Consider the following 27,685-nt stretch of genomic DNA (forward strand, 5'->3'; position numbering starts at 1 on the left):
TACCTGTAGATATTTCTGCTTCTAGAATCATAGAATCATAGAGTTGGAAGGGACCTCCTGGGCCATCTGGTCCAACCCCCTGCTCAAAGCAGGATTCGCTAAATCATCCCAGTCAGATGTCTGTCCAGCCTCTGTTTGAAGACATCCATTGAAGGAGAACTCACCACTTCTCGTGGCAGCTTGTTCCACTCATTGATCACTCTGTCAAAAAGTTTTTTCTAATATCTAATCTGTGTCTCCTCCCATTCAGTTTCATCCCATTGCTTCTAGTCTTTCCTTGTGCAAATGAGAATAAAGTTTATCCTTCTACAATGTGACAGCCCTTTAGATATTTGTAGACAGCTATTAAGTCTCCTCTCAGTCTTCTCTTTTGCAAACTAAACAATCCCAAATCCTGCAACCTTTCCTCATAAGACAGGGTTTGCAGACCGTTCACCATTCTGGTCGCTCTTTTCTGAACTTGCTCCAGTTTGTTGATGTCTTTTTTAAAATGTGGTGCCCAAAACTGGACACAATATTCCAGATGAGGTCTGACCAAAGAGGAGTAGAGGGAAATAATGACTTCACGTGATCTAGACTGTATGCTTCTGTTAATACATCCTAGAATTGCATTTGCCTTTTTTGCTGCTGCATCACACTGTTGACTCATATTCAGTCTGTGATCTATTAGTATACCCAAGTCTTTTTCACATGTGCTGTTGCTTAGGCCTATTCCTCCCATTCTGTATATGCTTTCTTCATTTTTATTGCCCAGATGTAGTACTTTGCATTTTTCCCTGTTAAAAACCATTCTGTTAGTTGCTGCCCACTTCTCCAGTTTATTTATATCTTTTTGAATCCTCTCTCCTCTAGTATTAGCTATCCCTCCTAGCTTTGTGTCATCAGCAAATTTAATCAGCTTACCCTCAATTCCTTCATCTAAATCGTTGATAAAGATGTTGAACAATACAGGGCCCAGGACAGAGCTCTGTGGTACCCCACTTGAGACATTCTTCCAACTGGATGTGCAGCCATTTACGACCACTCTTTGGGTCCGATCACTAAGCCAGTTATGAATCCACCTAACAGTTGCCTTGTCCATTCCATACTTAGTCATTTTTTCAATAAGGATTGTATGAGATACTTTGTCAAATGCTTTGCTGAAGTCAAGATATACTATATCTACAGCATTTCCTTGATCCACCCAATCAGTGATTCCGTCATAGAAGGAAATTAAGTTAGTCTGACATGACTTATTAGTTACAAACCCATGCTGACTCTGTTTAATCACTTCATTCTTATCCAGGTACTGACATACATGTTGTTTAATAATTTGTTCAAACATCTTTCCTGGTATAGAAGTCAGACTCACCCGCCTATAGTTGCCTGGGTCCACCTTCTTCCCCTTTTTGAAGATAGGAACAACATTTGCTCTTCTCCAGTCTTCTGGGACTTCTCCTGTTCTCCAAGAATTTTCAAAGATTATGGAGAGGGGTTCAAAAATTTCTTCTGCTATCTCCTTCAGTACTCTGGGGTGTAATTCATCTGGACCTGGAGACTTGAATTCATTTAGGTTAGCTAAGTGTTTCCTCACTATCTTTCTGTTTATAGATATCCTGCATTCTTCTATTCCCTTAATAGGACAGTGAAGAACAGCTGATGTCACATTTCCCTTCTGAGAGAAAACAGATGCAAAATAGGAATTTAAAAGTTCGGCCTTCTCAACATCCTGTCTTACCATTTCATCATTTTCATCCTGTAAAAATCCTATAGCATCTTTGACTTTTCTTTTACTTTTGACATATCCCCAAAATCCTTTATTATTGCTTTTGACATCTCTTGCAAGCCTCAATTCATTGTCAGCTTTAGATAATCTGATTTGTGCCCTGCAGGTTCTGCAGAGAGCATTATATTCTTCTTTAGATATGCCTCCCTCTTTCCATTTTATAAACATTTTTTTCTTCCTTTTTAGCATGTGCTTAAGTTCTGTGTTCATCCATCCTGGCTTCCTTAAATGCTTCCTATTCTTCCCTCTTTTCTGAATTGTTAACAATTGTGCTTTGAGAATTTCATTTTTCAAGATTTCCCATCCTTCCTGGACATTTTTGTCTTTAAGGATATCCAGCCAATGGATCCCTCCAATTCTCTTTCTGAATCCCTTAAAATCTGCCTTTCTGAAATCTAACCTTGACGTCTGAGTCTTCACAGGTCTTCCTCCTCTAGTTATCCAAAATTCTAAAATAGCATGGTCGCTACCTCCTAGGGTCCCAGCCACTTTTACCTCCTCAACCATTTCCTCCCTGTTTATAAGGATTAGATCCAAGGTAGCAGTTCCCCTTGTTTTCTCCCCTACCTTTTGGAAGATAAAGTTGTCAGCAAGAGAGGATAAGAATTTCCTTGACCTATTAGTTTTGCCTGAGAGAGATTCCCAACAAATGTCTGGATAGTTGAAATCTCCCATGACAACTATGTCATATTTTTTGGAGAACTTGGCCATTTGCTTCATAAAGAGTTCATCCATATCTTCAGGTTGCACAGGCGGCCTGTAGTAAATGCCTACAATGGTGTCCTTTCCATTGTTCTGTCCTTGTATTCTTACCCAAACAGTTTCCACAGAACTCCCAGTCTCTGAAGCTTCAATCTCTGTGCAGATATACGCGTTTCTAACATACAATGCGACACCCCCTCCTCGTTTATCAAGTCTGTTTCTTGCAAATAAGTTGTATCCTTCTAGCCTTGTATTCCAATCATGTGTATCGTCCCACCAAGTTTCAGTGATTCCAATGACATCATATTTCTTCTCCTGCGTTAGTAGTTCCAATTCTCCTTGTTTGTTGCCCATGCTTTGTGCATTAGTATAGAAACATTTTAGTTTGTGATTGGTTTCTCTTTCTCCAATATTTTTATTAATTAGATTCTAGTTCTTCCATCTTGTTTGTCAGGCTTCTGGCGTTTGCGATCATGCATTTTAGAGAATTTTGCTTTGTTCCAATCTCCTCCCTGTTGATTGTTTTAGAAATTTTCTTACCTCCCTTCTGAGTATGTTGTCTTGGATCTTCTTTGCCACACCTCATATCATTCATCAGTATAATATTTGGTTTCATGTTCGTGTCTAACATTTTTCTTCCCATCCCCTCTTCTTCTAGTTTAACGTTCTCCTGATGAGTGTAGCGACAGACTTGGTTATAAAGGTGTATTATGCGTACTTTGGTGTACAACTAGGTGATCAGGACAAGTTGTGGGCTCCACATATAGTGCATTCTGTTTCTGTAGAAGAACTACAACAGAGGTCTAAAGGGAAGAAAGAGAGCTTTCGTATTGGTGTACGTATGATCTGGAGAGAGAAGCAAAGTCATATTGATGACTGCTACCTTTGTACGTGCAATGAGGAGGGATTCTACCTTAGAAATAAGAGGGAAATGATATACCCGGCTGGACCTACCGTCAGCGATTCACCCTGTGCCTCACAGTCCAGGAATACCTGCCCCTTCACCTCCAGGGAATCTTGAAAATCCACCTGATTCAGAAGACTCAGAATATGAAGAGCAGGATTCTGACAAAGACTTTCACGCCAGTCCTAATGAGCCAAAGCTTTTTTCACAGCTCAAATTAAATGATTTAGACAGGGATTTGGACCTTCCTAAACATTCTGCAGAACTTTTAGGCTCTAGACTAAAGGAAAAGAACCTGATACCTGATTTTATGATACAGAAGCAGAGAAAAGGAATTCCTTCCATAACTTCTCAAGATGGTGCTCTAGTGTATTGCAGTGGTGTTCCAGGGCTGATAGAAAAATTTACCATTGAGCACAATGTGAGCGAGAGGAGACTCTTTATTGATTCATCCTCAAAATCTAAAGCTGTGCTGCTGCACAATGGCAGCAAGTATGCTTCAGTGCCTGTAGGGCTTTCGGTACACTTTACGGAAAGCTATGATAATTTAGACTTTACTGTCAAAAAATAGAATTAGACATACCGGTAATTCGGTTTCTAGGAACCTTCCACGATAGCCACCTTGGAGGTTGTCTCCCCACCCTAATAGGGGACAGGAACACAAAGAGGTTAAATAACCCTCCCCTTCCTGCTACCTCAGTGTTTTTTCTGACATACTAGCATGAATAGTTACCGCCAGTAGAGCAGGAATCATCAGGCAAACATACCATATAGGGAGGGAAATTAGTGCTGTCGTGGAAGGTTCCTAGAAACTGAATTACCGGTAAGTCTAATTCTATTTTCTCTAGTCACCTTCCACAACAGCCACCTTGGAGTCATGCCAACGTTAATTTTTCTAGGGGGGGACTACGGCTTGAAAGACGCGTCTGCCGAACGTCAGATCCCTATTGAAATCCAGTCTATAGTGTCTAGTAAAGGTGTGCAAAGAGGACCAGGTGGCAGCTCTGCATATCTGCTTCGAAGACGTATTTCCCCTCGCTGCCCAGGACGTAGCGACTGATCGAGTGGAGTGGGCTGTTAACGACTCAAGAGGAGAGAGATGTCTTGCAGAATATGCCAGAGAGATGGACTGCTTGATCCAGCCCGCTATCGTGTTCTTTGCCACTTTCTTTCCTTTGTTTCTTCCCGAATACTGGAGGAACAGATTCTGATCGATTCTCCAATCCCTGGTTGCCTCGAGGTAGCAGAGAACTACCCTGCGAACGTCCAGGGTATGAAACCTTCCCTCCTTCGGATTAGAAAGATTTGGGCAAAATGAGGGCAACACGATATCCTGGCTTCTATGAAAGTCTGACACCACCTTGGGCAAAAAGGAGGGGTCTAGACGTAGTATTATACTTTCTGGATTGAGTAGGAGGTAATGTTCCTGTACTGATAGGGCCTGTAGCTCCCCCACGCGTCTAGCCTATGTGATTGCCACCAGAAACACTGTTTCTGGTTCCTGCCTGCCGCTACCATGAATCGCTTGACCCAGCGGTGTCTGGCTAAGTCTTGGTCAAAAAAAGAACTAAGGGCAGATACCTGTACTTTCAAAGTACTTGGAGTAAGGCCTAGATCTAACCCTTTCTGCAGGAAGTCAAGTATTTGGGCAATATTTGGATGGGAGGGGTCAGGGGCCCCAGTAGCAAAATTTGTTCCATATTTTGCCATAAATTGCATTCGTCACTGGCTTTCTGCTTTTTTGAAGGGTCCGAATTACCTCATCCGACAACCCTTTAGCCTTCAGAATATTGGCTTCAATAACCAAGCTGCTAAACGTAGCCTGGTCGGGTTTGGGTGTAGTAAGGGACCCTGAAACAGGAGGTCGGTCCTTTGGGGTAGAAGCAAGGGACCTTCTTGGGCCATGTCCAACAGAGTGCTGTACCAGCTCCGCCCTGGCCACATGGGACCCACTAGGATCGTTGTGACTCCGTCTGCTCTTATCTTTTGTAACGTTCTTGCCAGCATCGGGATTGGGGGAAAAGCATAGGCCAGTCTGAAGACACATGGATGGGCAAATGCATCCGTCCCCTGGGCTCCGTACGTGGGACTGAGGGAGAAATAAGTCGCTGCTTTTGCATTCTGCGCATTCGCGAACAGGTCGACTTCTGGATCTCCCCATCTTGAGGATAGGGTCTGGAAGACCTCCTGGTTCAGACACCATTCTCCTGGATGGACTCCCTTCCTGCTCAAGAAGTCTGCTTTGATGTTTTCCGACCCCTTCAGGTGTACTGCGGAAATGGATAACAGGTGCTTCTCTGCCCAGAGGAAGATTCTTGTTGCTACTTTCTTTAGACTGGCGTATTTTGTGCCCCCTTGGTGTCTGAGATATGCCACCGTGGTCACGTTGTCGCAGTATATCCGAACATGATGGTTCTTGCCCAGGGCTGATGTGGCTTTCAGTGACTCTTCCACCGCCGTCAACTCCCTTAGGTTTGAAGATCCGGATCTTATGTTCTGGGGCCACTGCCCCTGAAAGTACGAATCCTCGACCACAGCCCCCCAGCCCCTCAGGCTGGCATCGGTACATAGTACTTTTAGAGGAAGCTGATCCCAACTTACTCCTCGTCTCAGGTTTCGGTAACTCAGCCACCACCAAAAAGCTGCTTTTACATGTCCTGGAAGCAGAACCTTTTTTGACAGGTTGTTCGGATACTTCCTCGCGTTCATCAGGACATATGATTGAAGGACTCATGTATGAGCTTGTGCCCAGGATACCACCTGAATGCACGCCGTCAGGAAACCCAGGATGGACATGGCGTCCCTCAATGTTGGCGCCCTTTGGTCTCTGAACCTGATTATTTTTTGCCGAAGGTCTTTTTGCCGATCTTCGGGGAGAAAGGAGGTTCTTTTCTACGAATCCAAGAGAATCCCCAGGAATTTCCTCCTCGGGGAAGGATAGAGGGCCAACTTCTGGAAATTCGGTATCCACCCTAGGCCTTCGAGTATCTGTAGTGTTCTTGATACGTCCTGGTTCAGCCAGGTTACCGATGGTGTGACGATCAGCAGATCGTCTAGATACGGCACAATACATATCCTTTGAAGTCGGATAGAGATGACTGCTTCCCTCATGATCTTTGTGAATACCCTTGGTGCTGGGGATACCCCAAACGGCAGGGCATTGAACTGGAGGTGGCTGATTCCTCGGTCGTGGGAGACGGCGAACCTCAGAAACTTCCGGTGATCTGGATGAATGGGCACGTGGTAATATGCGTCCCTTAGATCTATCGTAGCCATTTGCCAGTTTTGCCCAATGAGCGGGATCGCTGACTTCACGGATTCCATCTTGAACCTTCGGTACTTGATGAAGTGGTTCAGGGGCTTTAGGTTTATTATGAGCCTGTGTTTTCCTGAGGTTTTGTTTTTTTTTATCAGGAACAGGCGAGAATAATGTCCCCTGCCCTCCTCTTGCGGAGGTACATACGAGACCACTTCTTCCTGTAGGAGTTCTTCTATTTGACGGAATATTTTCTGCAGACTTGGGGACTGTGCCGGGGTAATTCTTAGGGCGTTTGGGGGGGTGCTCGAACTCCAGCTTCAGCCCATATTGTATAGTGTGCAGGACCCACTGGTTCGAGGTCGTGGCCTTCCATTGGGCGAGAAACTGTGTGAGTCAACCCCCTACCCGGGAGTCACTGCTTCTCCGGGGGCTGGTGCTGTTGGGGCACAAGGATGTTTCTTCCTTTACCCCCTTTTGGGTAAGCTCCATCAACCCGTCTTGCCCTTTCCCCTGAATGGCCTCTGGGAGGTCTGCTCTCTTGAGGGACGAAAAAAACTGCCTTTTGGTGGATTTCTGTTCTGGCAGTGATTTATTCTTGTCTGAGGCCTTCTCCAGGATATCCTCTAGGACCGGCCCAAACACATGGTGTCCCTGGAAGGGGATAGCACACAGTTTCGTCTTGGAGGTGATATCACCCCCCCATGACTTCAGCCACAAGGCTCTCCTGGCCGAGTTTGAGAGGACAAGGGACCTTGCTGCTACCCGTACCATTTCTCCTGAGGCATCAGCCAAATACCCTGTTGCCTTCTGGAGGATTGATAGGGAGTCTAGGATTTCCTCTCTTGGAGTGCCCCCCGATAAGTGATCTTCCAGCGTGCGTAGCCAGAAAAACAAAGATCTGGCTACGCAGGTGGATGCAATATTTGCTTTCAGCAGGTTCGTAGAGGCCTCCCAGGACTTTTTAAGATGGCTCTCTATTTTGCGATCCATTGGATCCTTCAATAGGGAGGCATCCTCAAAGGGTAAGGACGTCTTCTTAGTGACCCTGGATACTTAGAAGTCTATTTTAGGGATCTCCCAAACAGAACTATCACCCTCTAGGGGAAAACGGTTTTTCAGCTCAGAGGGCACAGTAAGTGCCTTCTCGGGGGAGGACCACTCCTGAGCTATTAAATCCTTTATAACCTCATGAACTGGGAAACCCTTTCTACCTCTGGGTTTCAACCCTCCAAACATCTTATCCTGGACTGAGAGCTTGACCTCCTCCTCCTCTAATCCCATGGTATTTCTCACCATGGATACTAACTCCTCCATATCCTCCGAGAAATAATATTTTTTCGCATCATGACTGGAGGTGGACGTGGAGCCCTCATTTTCCCAAATATCCTCCGATCCGGAGGAACGGACCTCTCCCGAGTCAGCCTCCACGGGTGCCCTTTTCCTCTTTTTTGAGGCAGGGCCCTGGGCCTCGGGGGTCTGGGCTGCTATGGAGGCCTGAACCTCCTGCCTAATGAGAGTCTTTATGCTGTCAAACAGGGAGGGTTGTTCGGTATGCAGGATATTTTGCGTACAGGGTTGGCATAACTTCTTTCTGTAGTCAGAAGGAAACCTGGCACCACAAATACCACACTTGCGGGGGTTTTTAGGGGTAGAGGCCTTGTCTTCCTGCAAGAAGAAGAGAAGGCTTACTCAGACCTGTGCCACCGTATTTTGACAGCCAAGGGACCTGGCCCTGCTACTCACTGTAGGAGGGGGAACGCTGGGCTCCGCAGATGCTGCAGCTGAGGGCTTCTCACCATCCATATCCGTACACACCACAGACACACTGCGCTTACCTGGAGCTGCTGCACCCTTTTTAAGGGTGTTGCTGGCGTTCGTTCTCTGGTGCTCCTCCCTCCTCCTCTGTCCCTGGGGAGGACGCTGGTCGACCCCCGTCGCTGTTGGAGCCATTTCCCGGGTACCCCGGGCGCCGGCACGCGTTTCCCATTGCAGGACGCTGGAGGCCGCAAACTGGAAGTGCGCGTCATCGCTACTTCCGGTCTACTGCCCGCCCCATCTGGCGCGCGCGCCGGCTTCCCCATGCAGCGCTGGAAGGAGGAAGGACGCTGGGGAGCTGTGCAGGACCTCGGCAGGCACCATACCGCCCCGCTTTACCCCGGAGGGCGCGGGAGGGGCGGTCATGTCCCGAGTCACACCGGTGGTGGAGACGGGAGCAGCACATGGAGGAGAGGAGAACCCCCCGACCTCAGCTGCCCAGCTTCTGGTAAGTATCTAGGGCTCCGCTCGTTGGCCACGGCAGCCCCTTGTGACCTCTTCATGCCCCGATAGGGGGACAGGAAAAACACTGAGATAGCAGGAAGGGGAGGGTTATTTAACCTCTTTGTGTTCCTGTCCCCTATTAGGGCGGGGAGACAACCTCCAAGGTGGCTGACGTGGAAGGTGACTAGAGAAAACTTAACTACAAGGATCAAGGATGGTTAATATGAGGTGATCTGGAAGTTTTCGCTTTGCTATTTGGGCAGCAAAGAGGACACATGAAGTACCCATTTGTGGGAATGGGACAGCCGTGATAGGACTCATCAGTGACGGAAAAGAGTTGGTCAACAAGAACATTTTTGCAACCTGGACTCAAGAACATAGTTGTGAAAAGTTTAGCTGATCCCACTACAGTTCTCCTGCCACCACTTCACATTAGGCATGGAATGATGAAGAAGTTTGTAAAGGGAGAGACTTTTAACTACCCATGTACTAAGTTTGAGGGACTGTCCAAAGCAAAACTGAAGGAAGGCATTTTTGTGGGTCAGGATATTCGGAAACTCATGAAGGACGACATGTTCTAAACCAAAATCAAAGCTGTTGAGAAAAAGGCTTGGGAATCTTTAAAAGAAGTTGTGAAGAAATTTCTAGGTAGCAACAAAAGTGTCACTATCCAGGTTGGATCTGACAGAGTAAATGCACAAAGTAACTTTTTTTTTTCCCTTGGCTGTGTGCCAAAGGTGGTTTTGCCCCCGGTGGCCATTAGGGTCATTGCACTGTGGTGATTTCAGTTGTAGTTTTCCCCCCGGTGGCCATTAGGGTCATTGCACTCTGGTTACCTTAGTTTGTACACTTAATTATGTAACAGGTGTGATAGCTCTATAAGAGAGTATCAGGTGTGTCAATCACTGTTGGTGATAAGGTATTCATTTGCAAGCAAGCCAGGATGACGAATGGAGTTAAAGGAGAGTCACGGGCAGCTCAGTGAGATTCCTGGAGGGTCAGCTATGGTGTCTGCAAGGAGTGCTGGCATGGCGTGGTGGAGTCGCAGTTATGGTGTCAGCAGGGAGTTCGTGCATGAATTGGTGGAGTGGCAGCTATGGTGCAGAGCTGCACTCAAAATGCTGGACTTGGTTGCTGAGAGCTGGACTCAAGCATGCTGGACTTTTTGGCAGAAAAGCTGGACTCATTTGCGGGACTCTGTTTCTGGACAGCTGCACGCAGGTGTGGACTCTGTTTGCTCCAAGGCTGCACTATTGTGCTGAGAAGATCCGTTTCTGGACAGCGCACCCAGAAGTCGGATGATGGAGGAAAAGATGCACGCAGGTGGTGGGCTCTGTTGCTAGGAGCGTAAGCAACTGAGCAAAGCTAATTGGTGTTTCCCCTGTTTTGTCTCTTTTCCTTATGTGTGTTTAGTGCAGTGGTGGGATTAGCTTCCGCACCGACCAATTCCCTAGCGAGGGTTTAGGTGCAGGGCGAGTCAGGGTTTTGAGGTTCTGATCGGCGCCCGGTGCGGAACCGGCATAGGGAACGTTAGAAGTGTAGAGACACTGAGTCGGGGAGTGCAGGAGGTCTCCACGTCCCTATTCCCTATCGCAGGGCCACCATTGTTAATGTTACCCAGATTTTCCCTATTCCCCTTGTCTTGTTGTATTAGTTACTAGCCTGCAGGCCGCGTCACATAGGACAATCACACGTGCCGCATCCTGTTGTATCATTTACCGGCCTGCCGGCTGTGTCACTCAGGACAGGGCACATGACAAAGTCCAAAAGGAAGAACATGATGAAACATTTCAAGGCCTTGGAATGTCTGATGAATTTGAAGTAGTCTCAATTAAACTTCTTTCCTGAAAACCATGGTGGTGTTAGCAAAAAGCAAGGAGAAACATTTCACCAGGATATCAGGAAATGGAACGACGATACCAAGCTAGATGGAACGTGAACGTGATGGGGGACTACTGCTAGATGCTTCACAGAGAAGATCCACAGGCCTTCTATAAAAGAGGTACTAAGAGAAGCTTTGAAGATAAAAGGAAAAGACTTAAGTTTCCAACAAACTTGTAAAATGAATGTTCAATATTGTGTAAATTTTGGGCTACAATGAAGATTTTTTTTGTTCATGTTGTTTGTACGTAATTTCATAGGCGTTTTGTGCAAAATCCATACGTGATGGTTAAAAATAGAAGTGTTTTTTTTAAATCAGAACTAAGAAAACGTAAGAATCAGTCTTTGGATTTGAAAATATAAATAAACTCAAATTTTGCATACTGTGTATTTAGCTTGTTTTTACGAAGGGTGAAAGATGAAGGGGTTAATATACTGCTGAAAAAAAATTGTATTATTGACTTAAAGGAATCTAAGACTTCTCTTCTTATTCCGTGGTCACTACTCACCTGGGTGGGTATCTGTAGGGGTCTCCTCTTTACACCGCTGATCGCCCCTCACATTAGGGGTCTCCTCTTTACACCGCTGATCGCCCCTCACATTAGGGGTCTCCTCTTTACACCACTGATCGCCCGTCACATTTCTCTCTGGAGCATTAATATTCTTCAGATCTTTATCCGGATCCAAAAGCTGCAAAACAAATATTGTAAAAGTCCCCGATGATCGGAGAAGTCCCCGGGAACAATGGTGAGAAGATCTGGACATGTGTTGTCTGTGGTCAGCTGTGATCCTGCCGTCTCCACCGCTCTCATTACACAAGTATAAAACATATAATACTGGAGGAGAAAACAAGACTGAACACAAGGACGTCACAGCCGTCTACACATCATAGGGAGATCTCCATCTACCTGATGGTCCTGTGGAGGAGGAGGAGCAGGACATCTCTCTGGGGTTGTCCTCTTACTGGAGAGAACTGAGGAGACACAGACAGGACTGACATTATTACATACAGAGAATTATAGGCCGTGTGTATTTAGTCCTGTCTATTACCTGGTGATGTGCGGGGCCGGTGCTCCTCCATCATTACCTCCTGGTACCGATCCTTGTGTCCTTCTAGATACTCCCACTCCTCCATGGAGAAATAGACGGTGACGTCCTGACACCTTATAGGAACCTGACACACACAATGATACCATCATCACCCAGAATCCTCCAGTGCAGTCCTGTATAATGTCCCAGCAGTGTCACCTCTCCAGTCAGCAGCTCAATCATCTTGTTGGCGAGTTCTAGGATCTTCTGGTCATTGATGTCCTCATGTATCTGGGGGTGAGGTGGAGGCCCAGGGATTGGGCTCAGGGTTCCTCCCCGTCCTTCAGACACAGGAGCCTGGCAGCGATCACTAGAGGTCTTCACTACTGTGTAATCCTGAGTGTGGAGACATTAATAATATCACTACAGATATCTCCAGAGTCCATCACCTCTCTGGTCATATCCCCTGTTATTCCCATAGATAATGAGGTCATGTGACAACATCAGAGCCTCTCACCTCTCCGGTCATATCCCCTGTTATTCCCATAGATAATGAGGTCATGTGATGACATCAGAGCCTCTCACCTCTCCGGTCATATCCCGTTATTCCCATAGATAATGAGGTCATGTGATGACATCAGAGCCTCTCCCCTCTCCGGTCATATCCCCTGTTATTCCCATAGATAATGAGGTCATGTGATGACATCAGAGCCTCTCACCTCTCCGGTCATATCCCCTGTTATTCCCATAGATAATGAGGTCATGTGATGACATCAGAGCCTCTCACCTCTCCGGTCATATCCCGTTATTCCCATAGATAATGAGGTCATGTGATGACATCAGAGCCTCTCACCTCTCCGGTCATATACCCTGTTATTCCCATAGATAATTATTATTTATTTATATAGCGCCATTAGTTCCATAGTGCTGTACATGAGAAGGGGGTTACATACAAAAGTTATAGATGTCGTTAACAGTAAACAAATTTACAATGACCGACTGGTGCAGAGGAGAGAGGACCCTGTCCTTGCGGACTTACATTCTACGGGATAGTGGGCAAGAGACAGAAGGTCGGGGGTGCAGCAGCTCTGGTGATGAGGCGGCAGCTCGGGCGGTGGTGAGGCAGCAGAATGAGGCGGCAGAGGTGAGGGCTGATTTGAAGGCAAGTGTAGCTTGTTTGAGAGCAGTGAAGTTGTCTTACAGGTGTGTTCTCTTCCAACGCCGCTCTGCGACCCTGGATGCTTGTCGAAGTTTTTTGGTGAGGTTCTTGTGCCAGGATTGCCTACTGATTTGTCGCACTTTGCCATGCATGAGAGTAGAGACTGAGTCTATGGCTGATGTGAGGGTGGCGTTGTAGAAAGCGGTGGCACTGTCCGTATCGTGGAGTGAAGATATGGAGGACAGAGGTAGAAGAGAGTCTGAGAGTCTGTGAGTGTGTGAGTGTCAAGGTGAGGTGTGCGAGGTTTCTGCGAGGATGTGCTAGTGGCTGGACATGGGGGGCAGGTGAGGAGGACAATGATGAGAAGGTGAGTAGATGGTGGTCAGATAGGGGGAAGGGAGAGGTTGTGAGATTAGGTAGGGAACAGAGGTGGGTGAAGATGAGGTCTGATGTATGTCCATCTGTGTGGGTGGCTGTGGAGGACCACTGAGTAAGTCCAAAGGATGAGGTAAGTGACAGGAGTTTGGAGGCTGCTGGCTGCGGGGTGTCAATGGGGATGTTGAAATCCCCCATGATGATGGTGGGGATGTCATCAGAGAGAAAGTGGAGGAGCCAGGTGGAGAATTGGTCGATGAAGGCAGTGGCTGAGCCCGGTGGTCGGTATACAACAGCCATTTGGAGATTAGAGGGAGAGTAGATACGGACAGAGTGAACCTCGAAAGAAGGGAGGAAATGGGAGGGTGGGGGGTGGATAGGGTTAAAGGAGCAGTTTTTAGAAAGAAGGAAACCCACTCCTCCACCATGTCTGTTGCCAGGGTGAGGAGTGTGGGTAAGGTGGAGGCCGCCGTAATTCAGTGCGGCAGGGGAGGCCGTGTTAGGGGGTGTCAGCCAGGTCTCAGTGAGGGCCAGGAAGGAAAGGTTGTGGGAGGTAAAGTGGTTGTGGCTCACATGGAGCTTGTTGCAGACGGAGCGGGCATTCCAAAGTGCTCCAGAGAAAGGGAGCGGGAGGGTGGGGTCCAGTGGCACAGGTTTTAAGTGTTAGGGATTGCGGTAGTTTCTCTTAGTGTGAGAAAGATGAGGGTGAAGATTAGTGGGATGTATGAGGTGGGGGGGCAGGATTGGGGGATATGTCACCAGCAGTGAGAAGAAGCAGAGAAAGGGAAAGCAGGTGGGTGAAGGCGAGTGATTTTAGTAGGAGAGGTCTGAGATTAAGGAGTATGTCTGCAGATGAAGTGAGGTGGGGGGTAAGAGAGAGGGGGAGATACTTATTTGGTTCGAGGGTGCAGGGGTTTAGGGATAGCGAAGGAGAGTGAGAATTAGTGGAGCAAAAACGGTGAGGGCAAATGTGAGCATGGTTAAAGAGCAGGTTAAGTAAAGAATAAGAAAGCAGTGGTTATTCTTACCTTCTGACAGATTTCTGGACTATTTCTGATGTAACACTTTAAAAGATGTCACACTTCAAATGATATCGCATCTGACCAAGGTCATATTTGACCTGCTCTGTTCAACTTATACCATTCAAAAAAATGGTATATGAGGTCATGTGATGACATCAGAACCTCTCCGGACATTTCCTGTTATTCCCATAAATAATGAGGTCATATGATGACATCAGAACCTCTCACCTCTCCGGTCATATCCCCCGTCATTCCCATGGATAATGAGGTCTTGTGATGACATCAGAGCCTCTCACCTCTCTGACCATATCCCCTGTTATTCCCATAGATAATGAGGTCATGTGATGACATCAGAGCCTCTCACCTCTCCGGACATATCCCGTTATGCCCATAGATAATGAGGTCATGTGATGACATCAGAGCCTCTCACCTCTCTGGTCATATCCCGTGTTATTCCCATAGATAATGAGATCATGTGATGACATCAGAGCCTCTCACCTCTCCGGTCATATCCCGTGTTATTTACATAGATAATGAGATCATGTGATGACATCAGATCCTCTCACCTCTCCGGTCATATCCCCTGTTATTCCCATAGATAATGAGGTCATGTGATGACATCAGATCCTCTCACCTCTCCGGTCATATCCCCTGTTATTCCCATAGATAATGAGGTCATGTGATGACATCAGAACCTCTCACCTCTCCAGTAAGATGGAAGATTATCTTTAGTGTGAGGTTTAATATCTTCTCCACAATCTTATCTTTGCTCTTATTCATTTCTCATAGATCAATAAGGTAAAATCACCCATTAAAAAAACAAGGAAGATCCTTTAATGTGAAGAGGATGACATGCTGTTAAAACAAAAAAAAAAACAAAAACAAAAAGGAGAAATACAAAAATTAACAGAGATTGAAAAGGAACACAGGAATATCGGAGTTGGAGTGTCGGGGATTTACCAAGTAGGTTTTGTTGGCAGCAGATAAATCGCTGTACTGTCCAGCAGTTCAACAGTGAATAGATGTGTATTCAGGAACAAAGATAACACAGCTTACAACTGGTATTTCTTAAAGCTTAGGGTCATAGCATCTTATCTGTCAGTTTGCAAAGTGAAAGTGCTCCAGCTACACACAGTGAGTGAGCAGGAACGTGTTGATTTTTTTATTTAACAGAGCTTTACTGGCAATATAACAATATTGATGGAGACAGAAACTCCTGCACTATTAAACAGTAGTAAATAGTATTTATTGCAATATATACAATAATAATTAATTATATCTCAATTTCTGCCACAAATTTGTGCAGACATAACAAAGGCAAATAGGCAAAAAATAGATGAATCAATAAAACCAATCATTTATTAATAAATTTCATAAAATTCTTTTTTACAAGGAAATTTCTAAAAAAAAGGGAGTACAAATGTAATGATAGATGCTCACAGAATTAAGCTTTATGCAACATAATCACAGAATGTTTTTTTCCTTTTCTTTAAATTTTTTTACATACAAATTATCTCCAAATAGTGTTTATTTCTTAAGCATAAATTCATAAGCTATATTTATATAAACTTCTGTCTAAATATTTTTAGGGAAAGGCCCAATAGTTCTAAAAGCAGAAGAAACACATCTTTGATTAAATAGTGTGAAATACACACTGCTGAAGGTAAATAACAATTGGGTTTAACTCCCTATACTCTGTGTATACCATGATAATCAAAGACAAGGCTAACTAATCCTTAATGGAGTAATCACAATGCATAAATGCTCAGATAGTAGCGACTTTTGTTCTCAATGTTTCTCTGATTAATTACAAATACTTATAAACAAAAATGCATAAGCTTACTTGATTGTGTAAATATGTATCTAATTGTTGTAACAAAGGAACAACCTAACTGTGTGTGCAGCAAAAAAAAAAAAAAAAAATTTCTCCTTAATGTGAATATATCCAATGCCTAGTGCAGAGAACTACAGGTTAATAATGTGTCCTGCTTAATATGCCAGCTATACTGATTCAATTTACCCCGACAGCGCCGTTTCGCCCCCTATTGAGGAAGCCAGTATGGCGAAACGGCGCTGTCGGGGTAACCAGACACGTGTATGAGAGAGCCGCAGAAGTTTTATACATGTAAGTTGTTGTATAATTGCAAACAGGATTGCATTGTTACATCATGCAGGAATAGCTTATTTCAAATTGAATCAGTATAGCTGGCATATTAAGCAGGACACATGAGTAACCTGTAATTCTCTGCACTAGGCATTGGATATATTCACATTAAGGAGAAAATTTTTTATTTTTTTTTTGCCGCACACACAATTAGGTTGTTCCTTTGTTACAACAATTAGATACATATTTACACAATCAAGTAAGCTTATGCATTTTTGTTTATAAGTATTTGTAATTAATCAGAGAAACATTGAGAACAAAAGTCGCTACTATCTGAGCATTTATGCATTGTGATTACTCCATTAAGAATTAGTTAGCCTTGTCTTTGATTATCATGGTATACACAGAGTATAGGGAGTTAAACCCAATTGTTATTTACCTTCAGCAGTGTGTATTTCACACTATTTAATCAAAGATGTGTTTCTTCTGCTTTTAGAACTATTGGGCCTTTCCCTAAAAATATTTAGACAGAAGTTTATATAAATATAGCTTATGAATTTATGCTTAAGAAATAAACACTATTTGGAGATAATTTGTATGTAAAAAAATTTAAAAAAGAAAAGGAAAAAAACATTCTGTGATTATGTTGCATAAAGCTTAATTCTGTGAGCATCTATCATTACATTTGTACTCCCTTTTTTTAGAAATTTCCTTGTAAAAAAGAATTTTATGAAATTTATTAATAAATGATTGGTTTTATTGATTCATCTATTTTTTGCCTATTTGCCTTTGTTATGTCTGCACAAATTTGTGGCAGAAATTGAGATATAATATGCTGAATTGAGGTGGCTATTAGTTTTGGACTATTTTGTTATGAATAATAATTAATTGTTGTGTCCCATGAATGGGAACAACTTATTATATATTCTCTATGTTATGCATTACATTGTTGTTGCTAGGGAGAAGCCCTGCGCTTTGAAGTTTGTCCCTTCTTCCCTTCTGTACATGATGTTTTGTCTTTCCCCTCCCTTCTTTCTCATTATCAGTTTGCTGTAGCCATTTTTGGATGTACATGTGTACTTCTCTGTTTGGATGACTCTTTCCACCTGCTGCATTGTACTTAATACAAGATTTCAGAGAAAATCAACTCTGTTCCTCCTGGACTCTTAGTTCCAACTCAGCCACACTGACTTGTAATATCTCAGGACGTACTGCAAGTGAGTAGCCGGCATAAGGAGCCGTCTTACACAGCGTGCCCACATCAGGAAGCGACTTTCTGAATCCTGCTCATGTAGGCATTGTCCACATGATCAGGTTTTAAATACATTAGATAGGACTGCTCCGAGATGGGTATACCGTGACGTTGGTGGAGTGGCTTAGTATACATTTTTTGCAAAAAAAAGTATCAACTAAATACCGTTTTTGTTATCTTTTACTAGCACTTGCTGTCTACTGTTATATTTTTTACAACAGAGTATTTTTGCACGTTTGTCATACTGTGTTTTTTCTTTGTGTTTAAGATGGTGGAAGTGTGCCTTTAAAACCGCAACTACTGACCTCAGCAATACTGCTGCTGAAGAGCTGGACCTGCTGATCAGGTGTCTGGGACCACGATCCACAGAGCGAGTAACGAGACTCAGATCCATTTACATTAGCGATCCAGCGGCTGGTCTCACCACCGCAAGGGACAGACTTGAGAAAGGTTTCGGTAGTCCTGAAGCTATAGAAGATGCACTGCTCAAACAATTGCAGGATTTTCCTAAGATATCCGGCAAGGATGCTTCAAAATTCCAGGAACTCAGCGACCTGCTGTCCGATCTCCAGCTGGCCAAGACAGACACACATCTACCTGGCCTCAGTTACCTGGACACCACACGTGGGGTGAAACCCATAGTCGCCAAGCTGCTATATAACGTGCAAAAAAGGTGGACTACGCTAGGGACAAATTATAAAAAGGAACACCAGGAGTCCTTTCCTCCGTTCTCCTACTTCTGCAATTTCATCAAAGACATTGCAGAGCGTAAGGTCAACCCAAGCATTACCTGTGGAAAACCGACTGGAAAGCTTCATCCTCTCCCAAATATGAGAGCCCTCACCAAATTGACAGAAAACGTAGAGGCCCAGTATCGGTGATAAACGCTGATGTTGTTCCCACACCAGCATTGGTTCCTGACAAGGATGATAGAGTCGAGAATCCAAACCGTCAGTGTCCCATCCACAAGAAGCCACATCTGCTGAAGAAATGTATCGTCTTCAGAAAGAAACCACTCCAAGAACGCAAAGAGCTTCTAAAGAAGTTTGGAGTATGCTTCAGATTTTGTGCTTCTACCGAACACCTTTCTAAGGACTGTAAGGATATAATCAAGTGTATGGAACACGACAGTGAGGACCACGTATAAGCGCTCCATCCATCCCAGCTTAACCCTACACCTGCGCCTTCTCCCACAATAAGCCATGGTGGGGAGAATACAGGCGAAGCAGCAAGTCTTCTCGCAGTATCTTCTTCATGGACAGAAGTCTGCGGAGAGGATCTTTGAGCAAGTTTTGTGTGAAGATTTGTCTGGTAAAGGTATATCCCAAGGGTCACCCAGAGAAGGCCGTGAAGGTGTATAGCATCCTGGTCGATCAGAGCAACCGATCACTAGCAAGGTCAGAACTCTTCGATCTGTTCGATTTAAAGTGAAGCGCCTACCTCTACACCTTAGGCACCAGCAGCGGCATCTCAGAAGTCTTCGGAAAAAGTGCCAGTGGTCTCATGGTAACATCTCTTGAAAATACTGTAGAAATACCCCTACCCACACTCGTTGAGTGCAATCACATAGAGTCCAACAAGGAAGAGATCCCAATGCCGGAAGCCGCTCTTCATCACCCTCACCTGAAGACTATAGCCAGCAAGATTCCAGCTCTTGATCACAATGCAGAAATCCTGATTCTACTTGGGAGAGACATCCTCCATTTACACAAGGTACATCAGTAAATCAACGGCCCTCACGATGCACTATTTGCTCAACGCTTTGCCCTAGGCAGGGTGATCATAGGGAACGTCTGCGTAAACAAAAGGAGGATACCTCTAGCGCTATCTTCTCCTACAACACGCATATCTTGCCAAATGGTCACATCACTCATTTCCAGCCATGCCCACATCATTATTGGGTGAAAGAGAAACTGAGCGACACCAAGTGGCGACAACCACCACTTAACAGTGTGAACACGGACCGTTCCTGGGACGACGACCTTGGGTCAACGGTGTTCAATTCCACAAGTGAAGACAACAATTTGGCACCTACAAGAGAAGATAAAGAATTTATAAGGGTTATGGACAAAGAATTTGCTCAAGAAGACTCCAATAGCTGGGTGGCTCTGTTACCCTTTTGTTCTCCAAGACCAAGGTTGCCAAACTATCTGCAGCAAGCAACAGCAAGGTTCTCTTCTCTAAAGTACACTTTAAAAAGAAGGCCAGAGATGGAAAGACATTTCATCGATTTCATGCAAAACATCTTTGACAGAGATCATGCAGAACCCGCACAATCACTGAAGGAAGGTGAAGAATGCTGGTACCTTCTGTCCTTTGGGGTCTACCACACTTGGAAACCTAACCAGATCAGGGTGGTATTTCACTCCAGTGATCAGCACGAAGGAGTCTCCCTCAACAACTTGCTTCTTACAGGACCCAACATGAACAACAGCCTCATAGAAGTGTTGATTCGCTTCAGGCAGGAACCCGTGGCGATAATGGCCGACATCCAGCAGATGTTTAATTGCTTCATCGTGAGGGAAGACAGTAGAAACTCTCTCAGGTTCCTATGGTATAAGGGTAACGACATCCACTACAACAGGGGTGGGGAACCTCAGGCCCCAGGGCCATTTACGGCCCTCGACCATTTATCAGGCCCCCGAGCAGATTCTCAGGGACCGCATTCTTGGGCAGGGAGCTGTATTTTGATTGCCAAAAGCTCATTAATTTCTTCTTGCTCTGTTAGCACACACACGCAGTGTTCACTACTGAACATTGAAGGGCATGAAATGAAAGACTAAGTCATGAAACCAGTGCCAGAGTCAGGATGTACTTTGTGGGCGGAGTTTGTACGGCCCCCGAAGGATGGTATAAATATCCGAATGGCCCTTGGCAAAACAAAAAAGATTCCCCACCCCTGCACTACAAGGTTGTGGATTACCTGATGAAGATACTGCTGTTACCTGCTGTAGCGATCTATAGACTGAGACGGGCAGCCCAGGAAGGTGACAACATGGACACAATGCTATTCAGTTTGTAGAGAATAACTTCTACGTGGACGACGGGCTCAAGTCTTTATCCTCGAGTGAAGAGGCTATCGATCTGCTCTCCAGGACTCAGGAAATGCTCTCAACAAAAAGTCTCAGGCTCCACAAGATTATCTCTAACAGTCAAGAGGTAATGGAAGTATTTCCATCTAAAGACTATGCCACGAGCTTAAGAGACCTCAATTTATGTTCCAACGTCCCTCCCACGCGACGCAACCTTGGTCTGCTATGGGATATTAAACAGGACGCAATTACGTTTCAAGTGTCACCCTGTGACAAACCATTCACCAAACGAGGAGCCCTATGTGTCATAAACAGTATCTACGATCCTCTTGAGTTCGTCCCAACTAGGCAAGATTATGCTAAGACAGCTCAATGACAAAAATACAGATTGGGATGCTCTGCTGCCGTCCCAGAAACAACACAGATGGGAGGCCTGGAAGAAGTCACTGAATGTCCTAGAACAACTCCAAGTCCCACGATGTTATTCTTTAAATTCTTCTTCAGTTGCCGCTAGAAGGGAAGTCCACATTTTCTACGACGCTTCCTCAAGCTTGATGTGGACAAATCTGAACTAATTATCTTTCCTCCATCTCGCATACCTTCCCTATCTGATCTATCTATCACAATAAATGAATTCACACTTTCTCCTGTCCCGGTAATCCGCTGCCTTGGAGTAATCCTTGAGTGTCGTGTCCTTCAAACCGCACATCCAAGCTCTTGCTACCTCTTGTCGCCTCCAGCTCCAAAAAGATATTTCCAGAATCCGTCCTTTCATCAACCCTCACTCTACTAAAATGCTGGGCATGCCCTAATCATCTCCCGCCTCAACTACTGCAACATTCTCCTCTGTGGCCTACCTTCTAACACTCTCGCACCCCTCCAGTCCGTCCTTAACTCTGGTGCCTGACTAATTAATCTCTCTCCTTGCTACACTCCTGTTTCCCCTCTTTGCAAATCCCTTCATTGGTTCCCAATTTCCCAGCGTATCTAGTTTAAACCACTAACACTGAACTACAAAGCCATCCATAACCTTTCTCCTCCGTATATTTCAGAACTAATCTCTCAATATCTTCCCTCACGTAATCTCCGGTCCTCCCAAGACTTCCTTCTCTCCTCCACGCTTATTCACTCCTAACCAAATCACCTCCCGAATATCCCCCATCTTCTGGAATTCTGTGCCCCAACACGTCTGGTTATCCACCACATTTGGACCCTTCAGACGGAACCTGAAAATCCATCTCTTCAAAAAGCTTACAACCTACAATGACACCGCGACCACCTCAACACCATCGGAGCTACTGCAACCCCCCAACCTACTGTCTCCTTCCCCATAATCCTGTAGAATGTAAGCCTGCAAGGGCTAGGTCCTCTCCCCTCTATACCAGTCTGTCATTGTTAGTTTGTTTACTGTGATACTTGTATTTTGATGTAACCCCGTCTCATGTACAGCACCATGGAATTAATAGTGCTATATAAATAATAATAATGTATGTAGGGAGAAGCCCTGCTCTTTGAAGTTTGTCCCTTCTTCCCTTCTGTAGTTGATGGTGTTTAGCCTTTCTCCTCCCTTCTTTCTCATTATCAGTTTGCTGTAGCCATCTTTGGGTGTACATGTGTACTTCTCTGTTTGGATGACTCCTTCTACCTGCTGCATTGTACTTAATACAAGATTTCAGAGAAAATCAACTCGTTTCTCCTGGACTCTTATTACAAGTCAGTGTGGACAAGTTGGAACTATCTGAGGATGCATCGCATGTGAGTACAACAATCATACAGTTATCTAAGGGACTGATGGCTCAGGATTTAGAGACTCCTACTGCCTTGAAGAGTCAGAATAATCATTATCCCAACATGTAAAATAAAAACGTATATTTATTAACAGAAAGAAAAAACTATCACAAAGAGGAAGAGACGAAGAGGAAAACTGTGATGAGTTTTTTCCGGTTATATCATCTGCGAAACTGTAATGTGTGATGAAATATAGATCATAACACAGAAGCAGAGACAAGCCGGCAGATGAGGGAACTCCAAGAGATCGGGACGTCTCCACCTACTAAGGCCTCTTTCAGACAGCTGTTTTTTGCAGTCAGGCACAATCCGTCCAATATGGGAAAAGACGGATCCGGTGTAGTTAGGGGAAAAACTGATGCGCCGGATCCGTTCTGAACTTGTGAACCCGAGAAATGCTGTGTGGAGAGAGGGAGAGAGACAGACAGAGACTGACTCTGGGCATGATCAGAGGAGAAAAACTGAATGCGGTGGCCGATCAGGCAAAAGACTGATCCGGTGGCCGGATTTGTCCATTGACTTGCATTGTACCCGAGAGCGCCACATCCGCAGCTGTCTGGTTTTTCCGCCGGACAGAAAAAAAAAACAAACATTACAAGATGCGTTGTGTCCGGCCGCTGGAAACCAAATTGTAGACGATCCGGAAAAAAACGGACGAAACGCAAGCACATGCGGCGCGATCCGGCGCATGGGCTAGTCAATGAGAAAAAAACGCATCCGGCGCAAAAAAAAACGGATCCGTTTTTTAAAAACATGCCGTATCGCGCCTGACAGCAAAAAACAGATGTGAAAGTAGCCTAAGAGACAGTGCGGGGTCTGTCACTCTCTCTCCTCCATGTGTAGTGCGGGGTCTGTTCCTCTCTCTCCCCCATGTGTAGTGGGGGGTCTGTCGCTCTCTCTCCTCCATGTGTAGTGCGGGGTCTGTCGCTCTCTCTCCTCCATGTGTAGTGCGGGGTCTGTCGCTCTCTCTCCTCCATGTGTAGTGCGGGGTCTGTCGCTCTCTCTCCTCCATGTGTAGTGCGGGGTCTGTCGCTCTCTCTCCTCCATGTGTAGTGGGGGGTCTGTCGCTCTCTCTCCCCCATGTGTAGTGCGGGGTCTGTCGCTCTCTCTCCTCCATGTGTAGTGGGGGGTCTGTCGCTCTCTCTCCTCCATGTGTAGTGCGGGGTCTGTCGCTCTCTCTCCTCCATGTGTAGTGCGGGGTCTGTCTCTCTCTCTCCTCCATGTGTAGTGCGGGGTCTGTCGCTCTCTCTCCTCCATGTGTAGTGGGGGGTCTGTCGCTCTCTCTCCCCCATGTGTAGTGGGGGGTCTGTCGCTCTCTCTCCTCCATGTGTAGTGCGGGGTCTGTCGCTCTCTCTCCTCCATGTGTAGTGCGGGGTCTGTCGCTCTCTCTCCTCCATGTGTAGTGCGGGGTCTGTCGCTCTCTCTCCTCCATGTGTAGTGGGGGGTCTGTCGCTCTCTCTCCTCCATGTGTAGTGGGGGGTCTGTCGCTCTCTCTCCTCCATGTGTAGTGGGGGGTCTGTCGCTCTCTCTCCTCCATGTGTAGTGGGGGGTCTGTCGCTCTCTCTCCCCCATGTGTAGTGGGGGGTCTGTCGCTCTCTCTCCTCCATGTGTAGTGGGGGGTCTGTCGCTCTCTCTCCTCCATGTGTAGTGGGGGGTCTGTCGCTCTCTCTCCCCCATGTGTAGTGCGGGGTCTGTCTCTCTCTCTCCCCCATGTGTAGTGCGGGGTCTGTCGCTCTCTCTCCCCCATGTGTAGTGCGGGGTCTGTCGCTCTCTCTCCCCCATGTGTAGTGCGGGGTCTGTCGCTCTCTCTCCCCCATGTGTAGTGCGGGGTCTGTCGCTCTCTCTCCTCCATGTGTAGTGCGGGGTCTGTCGCTCTCTCTCCTCCATGTGTAGTGCGGGGTCTGTCGCTCTCTCTCCTCCATGTGTAGTGCGGGGTCTGTCGCTCTCTCTCCTCCATGTGTAGTGCGGGGTCTGTCGCTCTCTCTCCCCCATGTGTAGTGCGGGGTCTGTCGCTCTCTCTCCCCCATGTGTAGTGCGGGGTCTGTCGCTCTCTCTCCCCCATGTGTAGTGCGGGGTCTGTCGCTCTCTCTCCCCCATGTGTAGTGCGGGGTCTGTCGCTCTCTCTCCCCCATGTGTAGTGCGGGGTCTGTCGCTCTCTCTCCTCCATGTGTAGTGCGGGGTCTGTCGCTCTCTCTCCTCCATGTGTAGTGCGGGGTCTGTCGCTCTCTCTCCTCCATGTGTAGTGCGGGGTCTGTCGCTCTCTCTCCTCCATGTGTAGTGCGGGGTCTGTCGCTCTCTCTCCTCCATGTGTAGTGCGGGGTCTGTCGCTCTCTCTCCTCCATGTGTAGTGCGGGGTCTGTCGCTCTCTCTCCTCCATGTGTAGTGCGGGGTCTGTCGCTCTCTCTCCTCCATGTGTAGTGCGGGGTCTGTCGCTCTCTCTCCTCCATGTGTAGTGCGGGGTCTGTCGCTCTCTCTCCTCCATGTGTAGTGCGGGGTCTGTCGCTCTCTCTCCTCCATGTGTAGTGCGGGGTCTGTCGCTCTCTCTCCTCCATGTGTAGTGCGGGGTCTGTCGCTCTCTCTCCTCCATGTGTAGTGCGGGGTCTGTCGCTCTCTCTCCTCCATGTGTAGTGCGGGGTCTGTCGCTCTCTCTCCTCCATGTGTAGTGCGGGGTCTGTCGCTCTCTCTCCTCCATGTGTAGTGCGGGGTCTGTCGCTCTCTCTCCTCCATGTGTAGTGCGGGGTCTGTCGCTCTCTCTCCTCCATGTGTAGTGCGGGGTCTGTCGCTCTCTCTCCTCCATGTGTAGTGCGGGGTCTGTCGCTCTCTCTCCTCCATGTGTAGTGCGGGGTCTGTCGCTCTCTCTCCCCCATGTGTAGTGCGGGGTCTGTCCCTCTCTCTCCCCCATGTGTAGTGCGGGGTCTGTCGCTCTCTCTCCTCCATGTGTAGTGCGGGGTCTGTCCCTCTCTCTCCCCCATGTGTAGTGCGGGGTCTGTCGCTCTCTCTCCCCCATGTGTAGTGCGGGGTCTGTCGCTCTCTCTCCCCCATGTGTAGTGCGGGGTCTGTCGCTCTCTCTCCTCCATGTGTAGTGCGAGGTCTGTCGCTCTCTCTCCTCCATGTGTAGTGCGGGGTCTGTCGCTCTCTCTCCTCCATGTGTAGTGCGGGGTCTGTCGCTCTCTCTCCTCCATGTGTAGTGCGGGGTCTGTCGCTCTCTCTCCTCCATGTGTAGTGCGGGGTCTGTCGCTCTCTCTCCTCCATGTGTAGTGCGGGGTCTGTCACTCTCTCTCCTCCATGTGTAGTGCGGGGTCTGTCACTCTCTCTCCTCCATGTGTAGTGCGGGGTCTGTCGCTCTCTCTCCTCCATGTGTAGTGCGGGGTCTGTCGCTCTCTCTCCTCCATGTGTAGTGCGGGGTCTGTCACTCTCTCTCCTCCATGTGTAGTGCGGGGTCTGTCGCTCTCTCTCCTCCATGTGTAGTGCGGGGTCTGTCGCTCTCTTTCTCCCCCATGTGTAGTGCAGGGTCTGTCGCTCTCTCTCCTCCATGTGTAGTGCGGGGTCTGTCGCTCTCTCTCCCCCATGTGTAGTGCGGGGTCTGTCGCTCTCTTTCTCCCCCATGTGTAGTGCGGGGTCTGTCACTCTCTCTCCTCCATGTGTAGTGCGGAGTCTGTCGCTCTCTCTCCTCCATGTGTAGTGCGGGGTCTGTCGCTCTCTCTCCTCCATGTGTAGTGCGGGGTCTGTCGCTCTCTCTCCTCCATGTGTAGTGCGGGGTCTGTCACTCTCTCTCCTCCATGTGTAGTGCGGGGTCTGTCGCTCTCTCTCCTCCATGTGTAGTGCGGGGTCTGTCGCTCTCTTTCTCCCCCATGTGTAGTGCAGGGTCTGTCGCTCTCTCTCCTCCATGTGTAGTGCGGGGTCTGTCACTCTCTCTCCTCCATGTGTAGTGCGGGGTCTGTCGCTCTCTCTCCTCCATGTGTAGTGCGGGGTCTGTTCCTCTCTCTCCTCCATGTGTAGTGCGGAGTCTGTCGCTCTCTCTCCCCCATGTGTAGTGCGGGGTCTGTCGCTCTCTCTCCTCCATGTGTAGTGCGGGGTCTGTCGCTCTCTCTCCTCCATGTGTAGTGCGGGGTCTGTCGCTCTCTCTCCCCCATGTGTAGTGCGGGGTCTGTTCCTCTCTCTCCCCCATGTGTAGTGCGGGGTCTGTTCCTCTCTCTCCCCCATGTGTAGTGCGGGGTCTGTCGCTCTCTCTCCCCCATGTGTAGTGCGGGGTCTGTCGCTCTCTCTCCTCCATGTGTAGTGCGGGGTCTGTCGCTCTCTCTCCTCCATGTGTAGTGCGGGGTCTGTCGCTCTCTCTCCTCCATGTGTAGTGCGGGGTCTGTCACTCTCTCTCCTCCATGTGTAGTGCGGGGTCTGTCGCTCTCTCCCCCATGTGTAGTGCGGGGTCTGTCGCTCTCTCTCCTCCATGTGTAGTGTGGGGTCTGTCCCTCTCTCTCCTCCATGTGTAGTGCGGGGTCTGTCGCTCTCTCTCCTCCATGTGTAGTGCGGGGTCTGTCGCTCTCTCTCCTCCATGTGTAGTGCGGGGTCTGTCGCTCTCTCTCCTCCATGTGTAGTGCGGGGTCTGTCGCTCTCTCTCCTCCATGTGTAGTGCGGGGTCTGTCGCTCTCTCTCCTCCATGTGTAGTGTGGGGTCTGTCCCTCTCTCTCCTCCATGTGTAGTGCGGGGTCTGTCGCTCTCTCTCCTCCATGTGTAGTGCGGGGTCTGTCGCTCTCTCTCCTCCATGTGTAGTGCGGGGTCTGTCGCTCTCTCTCCTCCATGTGTAGTGCGGGGTCTGTCGCTCTCTCTCCTCCATGTGTAGTGCGGGGTCTGTCGCTCTCTCTCCTCCATGTGTAGTGCGGGGTCTGTCGCTCTCTCTCCCCCATGTGTAGTGCGGGGTCTGTCGCTCTCTCTCCTCCATGTGTAGTGCGGGGTCTGTCGCTCTCTCCCCCATGTGTAGTGCGGGATGAGGAGACACAGCACACACATACCTCTACCTGCTGAGCGGCATGCATCACCATGTGCGGACAGGACCTGTGTGACGTCACAGTCATGTGATCAGTCACATGGGGAGCAGTCACATGATCAGGGGCGGAGCTCCAGGTGTCTCAGTGTCTGGAGGACTCTGCTGTGCTGGAT

The 27,685-nt window shown here is 47.3% G+C and overlaps 1 pseudogene; it reads right to left on the reverse strand.

Annotated features, from left to right (window-relative positions):
- The window catches only part of LOC141060433 (uncharacterized), a 91,910-nt pseudogene extending 64,225 nt beyond the window's left edge, over positions 1-27,685 (reverse strand).

Source organism: Dendrobates tinctorius, unplaced genomic scaffold, assembly GCF_039654945.1.
Source record: "Dendrobates tinctorius isolate UK_male_01 unplaced genomic scaffold, ASM3965494v1 ptg000237l, whole genome shotgun sequence".
Taxonomy (NCBI): domain Eukaryota; kingdom Metazoa; phylum Chordata; class Amphibia; order Anura; family Dendrobatidae; genus Dendrobates; species Dendrobates tinctorius.